The sequence below is a fragment of the Giraffa tippelskirchi genome, chromosome X (genome assembly GCF_054371585.1).
Source record: "Giraffa tippelskirchi isolate mGirTip1 chromosome X, T2T-mGirTip1v1.2.pri, whole genome shotgun sequence".
Lineage (NCBI taxonomy): Eukaryota > Metazoa > Chordata > Mammalia > Artiodactyla > Giraffidae > Giraffa > Giraffa tippelskirchi.
Window position 1 is genome coordinate 153,774,214 of NC_137289.1, and position 8,606 is coordinate 153,782,819.

Consider the following 8,606-nt stretch of genomic DNA (forward strand, 5'->3'; position numbering starts at 1 on the left):
CAGCTTACTGGGAGGTGGGGTGGTGGTCTGGGGATGCTGACTGCCCTCCCTTGTTGAGTCCGTTTGAGCTGGAACAGGGAACAGGCCAGACCAGGTTCAGACCTGCCTTGGAAGCAAGTGACATGGTAGGTGTTCAAGCTCACCCACTGGGGGGTAGACCCTCCCAGCTGTGAGGCTATAGGGGGTCTGGGAAATGAAGCCCGTGTTGACACTCAGGTTCCGAACCACGGCCAGTACCACGGAGGGGAGGGAGCAGGGATTCACGTGGGCAGCTAAGCGCTCCCTGGCCCTGTACCAAGCTCCAACATGAGTTTCTGCTTCCGTTTGACCTCTGCCCTCATTTCCACTGCTCCGCGCCTCAAACTGACACAAAATGATGCTCATGTACAAGGATAATCTTCAAAGTTCTTTCAGAGGAATTGTTTTCAGTAGGAATAAATAAGACTGCAAGAGGATACACAGAATGGGGAAGTTGGGGGGCAGGTCCCTGCACGCAGTGGAATATTACACAGCCATGAAAAGGAGTGAAGCTCTGACACAGGCTACGACATGGATGGACCTTGAACACACGATGGTCAGTGAGAGAGGCAGACACAGAAGGACACACAGTGTGTCTGTCCATTTATAGGAAATGTCCAGAACAGGCAAGTCCACGGAGACAGGAAGTGAGTCTGTAGAACCGAGAACGGGAGAAGGGGATGGAGGGTGACGTTTAACAGGGACAGGGCCTCCTCGGGGGAGTGAGAATGTTCTGGACGAGAGAAGCGGTGGTCTCACAGCACTGTGCCTGTACTAAATGCCGGCTGGGGTGGATGTGCGATATGACTGGGAGCTGTCTCCTAAATCAGATTTCCTCGGATCTGCGTGTTGACCCTTGAATCCACAGAGTCAGGCAGAAGTCAGAGAAGCGGCCGAGGGGGTGGGTTTGTTAGGAGAACCCTGCAAACTTGCCTGCATCCTCTCTGGCTTAATTGAGTTGTGATGTCTTACCTTAAAAATGATATATAAATGAACCTATTTAGAAAATTGAAATTGAATCACGGGCACAAAAAGCAAAGCTATGGTTACCAGGGGATATGGTGGGGGAAGGGATCAACTGGCAGTTTCTTGCTTAGTCACTCAGCTGTGTCTGACTATTTGCTACCCCATGGCAGATTCTTTACCAGTGAGCCACCAGGGAAGCCCTAAGCTTTAAAAATGACACATCTGCCAGCGTTCATGTCCTACAAGTGGAATCACACGCTGTGTGTCCTTCTGTGTCTGCTTCTCTCACTGAGCATCGTGTGTTCAAGGTCCATCCACACTGCAGGCTGTGTCAGAGCTGCCCTCCTTTTCATGGCTGCATCATATTCTGCCGTGTGGGTGGGCCACATGCTGTTTATCCATCCATCCATCCATCCATGCATCTATCCATCCAACCACCCATCCATCATCCTTCCACCTGTCATCCATCCATCAACCCTACCATCCATTCATCATCCATCCATTGATCATCCATCTATCCATCCATCCATCCACTCACCCATGCATCCATTCATGATTCAGCCAGCCAGCCAGCCAGCCATCCATCATCCTTCCATCCATCATCCATCCACCCACTCCCCTCCCCCAGCCCCTGGGACCACAAATCCCCTTTTTCTGTCTCTGCGGATTTCCCTGTTCAGGACGTTTCTAGTCAATGGAGTCACATGCTGTGTGTCCTTCTGTGTCTGCTTCTCTCTGAGCATCGTCTGTTCAGCATCCATCCACGTTGCAGCCTGTGTCCGCGCTTCCCTCCGGTAACTGTTCACATGGACGTCAAGAGACCCCTACGCCCCTCAGAACATGAGTCTCCACAGAGGATGACATTAGGGCATTTCACTCACTTGTTGGCTCTTGAAAGATTTCTGCAGAAAAAAAAAGTCTTCAAGGAAACCCTGAAAGGCTGACTGCGCAGTTCCCGGTGAACCTGCAGGGAAAGCGGTGTTTCCAGCCGACGCTGAGCTGGACCGTCTTTGTGTGGGGAGGCGCTGGGAGCCCCGCACACCTGCCCGACCCCGTCCAATACCTGCGTGTGGCTGAGTGGACGTGAGGACTACACTGGCCGCCCTGCACGCCCCTGAAAACAGCTGAAACCTGACTAAATGCCTTCTGGACGGCTCCACACCCAGGTTTGTGATGTTTTCTCTGTTGGGATCACTGGCCGGCTGGGGTAGATGTGCGATATGACTGGGAGCTGTCTCCTGAATCGGATTTCGTCGGATCTGCATGTTGACCCTTGAATCCACAGAGTCAGGCAGAAGTCAGAGAAGCGGCCGAGGGGGTGGGTTTATTAGGAGAACCCTGCAAACTTGCTTGCATCCTCTCTGGCTTAGTTGAGTTCTGGTGTCCCCTGGACCAGGTTAGGATCCAGGGTCAGGTTGGAAGAGGATTCGTGCTAGTTTGTAAGTGCTCATCGCTAAGTCCCCTTCCAACGGTTTGCAACCCTTTGGACGGTACCCGCCAGGCTCCTCTGTCCATGGGATTTTCCAGGCAAGAATACTGGAGTGAGTTGCCATTTCCTTCTCTGGGGGATCTTCCCCACCCAGGGATCGAACCCACATCTCTTGCATTGGCAGGCGGATTCTTTAGCATTGAGCCAGCAGGGAAGCCTAGTTTACAATGAACTTCAAACAAAAAGGAAAGAAAGAAATGCAAGCCACGTTAAACATAGAAAGGTGGGGAAGGCTCCATTTGGCCAGCAGAGAAAAATTTTCAATACTTTGGTAAAGAAGTATGCATTCTAAAACTAGGCAGACGCTTAGGGACGTTTCTGCTTTTCTGTGGGTGACAGCGCCATCGTGTGGCTACACGGGGAATGGGCGCCCAGATCCCGGATTTTCTTATCCAGCCGCTCAGTCTGATTCTCTGCGACCGCATGGACTGCAGCACGCCAGGCTCCCCGTCCATCACCAACTCCCGGGGTTTACTCACACTTGCAGGAGATCCGGGTTCGATCCCTGGGTTGGGAAGATCCCCTGGAGAAGGGAAAGGCTTACCCACTCCAGTATTCTGGCCTCAAGAATTCCATGGCCTGTATAGTCCACGGGGTCGCAGAGTCAGACATGACTGACGACTTTCACTTTCATGTCCAAAGAATCGGTGATGCCATCCAACCATCTCATCCTCTGTTGTGCCCTTCTCCAGCCTTCAATCTTTCCCAGCATCACGGTCTTTTCCAATGAGTCGGTTCTTTGCATCAGATGGTCAAAGTATTTGAGTTTCAGCTTCAGCATCAGTCCTTCCAATGAATCTTCAGGACTGATTTCCTTTAAGATGGACTGGTTGGCTCCCCTTGCAGTCCAAGGGACTCTCAAGAGCTTTCCCGGGTTTAGGCTCTAAACATCTTCTACCCCTCAGGAATACCCCGCCTGGACTTTGGCCCACCCTGACTGCCTTCAGCTCTGAGAACTTGCCGAGCTCTTTCCCAGCTTAGACCCCTGGATTGCTGTTCCTCGTGGGTGGCTGGCTCCTCCTGGGTGCTCTCGCTGTCTGTCTACATGTCCTCCCCTCTTCATGGACAGCTCCACGACCAGCCCAAGGACACAGCCCCCACTGTGCCCTTCTCCGCACGCTACAAGGTCACTTCCTCCCAGGAACACCCCACAAGCAGCAGTTATATATGATTTTGTTTGTCTATGCACTTTCAGGGCTTCCCTGGTGGCTCAGACAGTAAAGAACCCACCTGCCAATACAGGAGACCCAGTTTGGATCCCTGGGTTGGGAAGATCCCCTGGAGGAGGAAATGGCAACCCACTCCAGTGTTCTGGCCTGGAGAATCCCACAGACAGACAAGCCTGGCAGGCTACAGTCCAGGGGTCGCAAACAGTCAGACACGAATGAAACGATTTAGCACGCACGCACGCACTTTCAGTCTCCACAGTGGATGGTCAACCGGCATCTCCTAAGCTAAACTCTGCAGGGCGGGGCTGAGAGGTGTAGTGTGGAGGAGAAAAGAATTCTCTGGGCCCGTTCCGAGCGCCAGAGCCGCTTGCAGCCTCTTTGCTTCTGTATCTCCGAGGCCACACATACGATAAATCTCCCGTCGTCACCGTGGCCTGCGGAGCCTGCAGCCGCCTACATCCTGTGGCCCCAGCACTGTCTCAGGTGCCCCCAAACCCTGAGGGTTTTCTGTGGAAAATGAAAGCATTAGTTCTCCAGTTGCATCCGACCCTTTGTGATCCCCTGGACTGTAGCCCTCCAGGCTCGTCCATGGGATTCTCCAGACAGAAATACTGGAGTGGGTTGCCATGCCCTCCTCCAGGGGATCTTCCCCACCCGGGGGTCAAACCTGCATCTCTTCTGTCTCCTGCATTGCAAACAGGTTCTTGATCACTGAGCCCCCAGGGAAGCCCTTATAGGCTGAATCGTGTCCTTAATAAAGACACTTCCGCATCATGACCCCAAGAGCTACAAACGGGGCTGTTTAGAAACAGGGTCTCTGCAGGTGTGATGGAGTGAAGGGTCTGAGATGAGGTCCCTCCTGGATGGGGTGGCCCTAAACCCAGTGACAGGGTCCTTACAAGACACAAAAGAGGAGCGACACGGACACAGAGGAGAAGCCACGTGGAGACGGAGGCGGAGACGGGAGGGAGGCAGCCACCAGCCCAGGGACGATGCCCGGAGCCCCCAGAAGCCGGAAGAGGTGGGGAGGAGCCTCTCCTGGAGACTCTGCAGGGAGCTCAGCCCTGGGACACCGTGACCTCGGACGTCTGGTCCCCAGGGCTGGAGGAGGACGGATGTCTGTGGTTTGAAGCCCCCAGTCTAGTCCTTCATGACAGCAGCCGCTGGAAACCCCTGCAAAGCCGTTTTCCTTGGTGAGGCTGGTGGGCGTCGGGGGGATGATAACCCGGCGGAGGTTGGCGCTGTAATGAGGCCGATGGTGCAGCCTTCAGCGTTTTGGTGTCGAAGGCTGGAGAGAGTTCCTTCCGTCCCTGCCTTCCGGGCTCCGCTCCAGAGCCATAAATCAGAGCCGTGCGCAAGGGCCCGTGCGTGGGCACCGTCCTCACCAAGCAGCTCCTCCTGTGGGATCTGGAAACAAGCGGAGCGCCTGCACGGCCAGGAAACGGCTGGATCGGCCGCGGAGGAGCCACACCGAGAAACAGCCTCATCACTTGGGAGAGGAAAAGACCGTTCTCTGAGGTTTTCTTTGTGGCACGGAGACTGCTCATCACACAATTTAACTGGAAAAAATTCTGGCTGTAAAAGCATCTGCTGTTACTCTGGTGAGATCCCAGCTTATAAGACGAGCTGTTGTTGTCGTTCAGTTGCTCAGTCATGTCAGACTCTTTTGCTACCCATGGACTGTAGCCCTCCAGGCTCCTCTGTCCATGGGATTCTCCAGGCAAGAATCCTGGAGTGGGTAGCCGTTCCCTTCTCCAGGGGATCTTCCCGACCCACGGATCGAACCCAGGTCTCTCACATTAGAGGTGGATTCTCTACCAGCTGAGCCACCGGGGAAGCCCTATATATACATATGTATGTTCATATACTGGAGTGAGTTGCTATTCCCTTCTCCAGGGGATCTTCCTGACCCCGGGATCGAGCCCAGGTCTCCTGTATTGCAGGCAGACTCTTTACCGTTTGAGCCACCAGGGAAGCCCTTTCTTTTTTTTTACTATCTCAATTCCCTTCTTCTTTAGTGTTCTCTGGAATTTTCTGCCGGCAGCCTGTGCGGATTGCTCTTGCCGTCAGGGACAAGCATCTCATGGCATGTAAAAGCCAAGACAAACTTTCCTTCCGTCTTGGTCTGGAGGATGGTAGGGCTCGCCCCCCACCCAGAGCCTCTGAAGGAAGAAGGGACCCCCTCCGCTTGTCTTCCACAGGCACCAAGCACCGCCCGCCCCCCGGGTAGGGGAGACGATGGGCCCAGCCTGCGGGCCCTCAGCGGACACAAGGACCTGTGTTCTGGTGCCCACACAGCAGACCCAGGAGGGGCGGGGGCCGAGGGCGGAACCCCAGGCCGCCCACCTGCCCGGCCCTGGTGCCCGCGCGCGAGTCCGGGGCAGGGCTCCCGGCCCCCCCCCTGCAGTTTTCTCCCCCGGGCAGGGCCCCCAGCCCAGCCCAGTGGCCGCAGACGCCTTTCCCGGTTCTGGGAAGCCCTGGGCGTCCATCCTGGGTGTGGAGGCCGCCGGGAGGCGGCCGTGGGATTAACACCGGCAGACGCGGGCGGATGTGCGCCCAGGGTGCTGGACCCTGCGGGGCAGACGACTGTGTCTGTAAACACGGCCTCTGTGCCGGGCCGGCGGCGATGTTTGTCCACCAGCGAGAGCGCTCCGTCCGCCCGGCGCTCCGAGGCCACTAAAGAGAGACCACGGAATCCGGCCGTCGGGACCGCGGCCACCAGCAGCACTGCCCGTGTTTGCTCAGCTCTGCTCCGGGCGCGGGCGTCACGGGGACCAGTTGCGGGCCCCACCTCTGCCTGGTCCTAGGCTGCGGGGCGTCCCTGGTCTCAGAGCGGGGGGCATCCCTGGGGGCCCGTCAGCCACGGGGACCACCAGGAGCCCTAGACCCCCTGCCGGGTGGGCCTGCGGGGGCCTCCTGCGTCTTCATCCTGTGCGTCCCCTCCCTGCCGGCTGTAGGGTGCTCAGATGTGGCAGGAAGTGGTTTTGAAGTTGGCCTTGGAACCCACCCATGGACATAAATCTGAGCAAGCCCCAGGAGATGGTGAAGGACAGGGAGGCCTGGCGTGCTGCAGCCCACGGGGTCGCAGAGAGTCAGACACGACTGATGGACTCAACCACCACAATGCCTTACGGCTTTCCCGATTAAAGCAGCCACTGCACTCTGGGGTCGGATTCACGAAGGTTCCCCTGGAAACGGAGTCTATTCAAGCCTCACTGAACCCACTCTGGGTTGGGAGGCGGCTTCTTCTCCAGGTCTGACCAAGTGCTTTTTGCAGCGGGTGTGGTTGCTCACTCGTGTCCGACTCTTCGCGACCCCATGGCTGTAGCCCGCCAGGCTCCTCTGTCCATGGGACTCACTAAGTGTAAAAAAGACCCAAAACGATCGACATGGAGATCCCGCTTGTGGAGGTCCCTGGAGTTGTCAGGCTCACAGAGGGTAGATGGTGAGTCCAGGGGCTGGGAGTCCGCGTTTCGGGGGCTGGGAGTCCGCGTTTCGGGGGCTCGGAGTCTGGGTCTGGGACCGTGAGGAAGTCCCGGAGACGATGGTGGGGAGGGTCGTACGTCAGTGTGAACGTAATCGATGCTGCTGAGATGTGCGCTTAAAGCAGTGAAAATAGAAAGTGGTACATTCCGTATATTTTACCAACACAGGATAAACAGCGGTGTTAACCAGCCACATGTCAAGACCTGGCCTGCGTCACGAACCTCAGTTCCTTTGTGTAATTACTTTCCGTCAGATGCTTCCGATGCCGCAAAATCTAAGTGCTAGGCGTTCAATTTGCATGAATTAGTGCTACCTGGGGGCTTCCCTGGGGGCTCAGATGGTAAAGAATCCACCAGCAGTGAGGGAGACCTGGGTTCGATCCCTGGGTTGGGAAGATCCCCTGGAGGAGGGCATGGCGACCCACTCCAGTGTTCTTGCCTGGAGAATCCCACAGACGGAGGAGCCTGGTGGGCCACAGTCCAGGGGGTCGCAAAGAGTCAGACACGCCTGAGTGACTCAGCAGTGCTACCTGGGGTGCCCAGATCCTGAACTGCAAAATAGTTAGGGATAATTGCTGTCTTCTTTTCATCTCTATCTCATCTTCCTCTCCCTACGTTTTTTTTTCTTCATGTTTTTAACACCGAAAACATTGCGTATTGGGGTAGAGCCGATTAACAATGTTGTGATAGTTTCTGGTGCACAGCAAAGGGACTCAGCCAGACATATACACGTATCCATTCTCCCCTAAACTCCCCTCCCATCCATCTCATCTTAATGAAAGGCCTGTCGTTCTCAGGCTCAAAGTTCACATCCACAGACTCTGGGTCAAATTCAAAGATGTTCGGATGTTTGCTAAGGCTGCCGAGGCTCCGTTAATAAAGCAGGCGGAATGCTTTGCAACATTGGGTTTTTTTTGTTTTTTTTTTTTACTTTAATAAGGGAAGTTTAATTTCTTTCAGTTAAATGCTTTTAAAAAGTTCATCTTTTTCACTAATGGGCAAGGTTATAGGAAAATAAGTACCAATGTTATTTCTTGTTGTTGCTTAGTCACTCAGTCATGTCCGACTCTTTGCGACCCCCTGGACTGTAGCCCCGCCAGGCTCCTCTATCCATGGGATTTCCCAGAGCAAGAATACTGGAGTGGGTTGCCGTTCCCTCCTCCAGGGGATCTTCCTGACCCAGGGATTGAACCCGGGTCTCCTGCATCAAAAGAGTAAACAAAACCTCAAAACTGGCAGGCTTGTACAAAATTAGGCACGCATGTTAAAAAAGAATCACATCCGATCACATCTCGCAACACAGATGGGGAAAACAGAACATGAGACCAGCAAAAATAATTTTCTGTTTGAATGATGTGTCAGTTGATACCCGCGTGCAGCTGCGGTTAATTACCTAACATCTGCTAATGGAAGCTTTAAGAAGCTGTGGGAAACCCCTGAGCAGTTACAATCAGCGCCCAGACAGTTCACCCTTCTCGG

At 54.8% G+C, this 8,606-nt stretch overlaps 1 long non-coding RNA gene across 1 annotated transcript; it reads left to right on the top strand.

The window, feature by feature from the left end:
- Positions 1-5,010: 5,010 nt before the first annotated feature.
- LOC145536009 (uncharacterized) lies at positions 5,011-8,030 on the top strand. The gene is made up of 2 exons (XR_014075594.1): positions 5,011-5,243; positions 5,661-8,030. It is a non-coding gene; the product is annotated as an uncharacterized LOC145536009 (long non-coding RNA).
- The last annotated feature ends 576 nt before the right edge of the window (positions 8,031-8,606 follow it).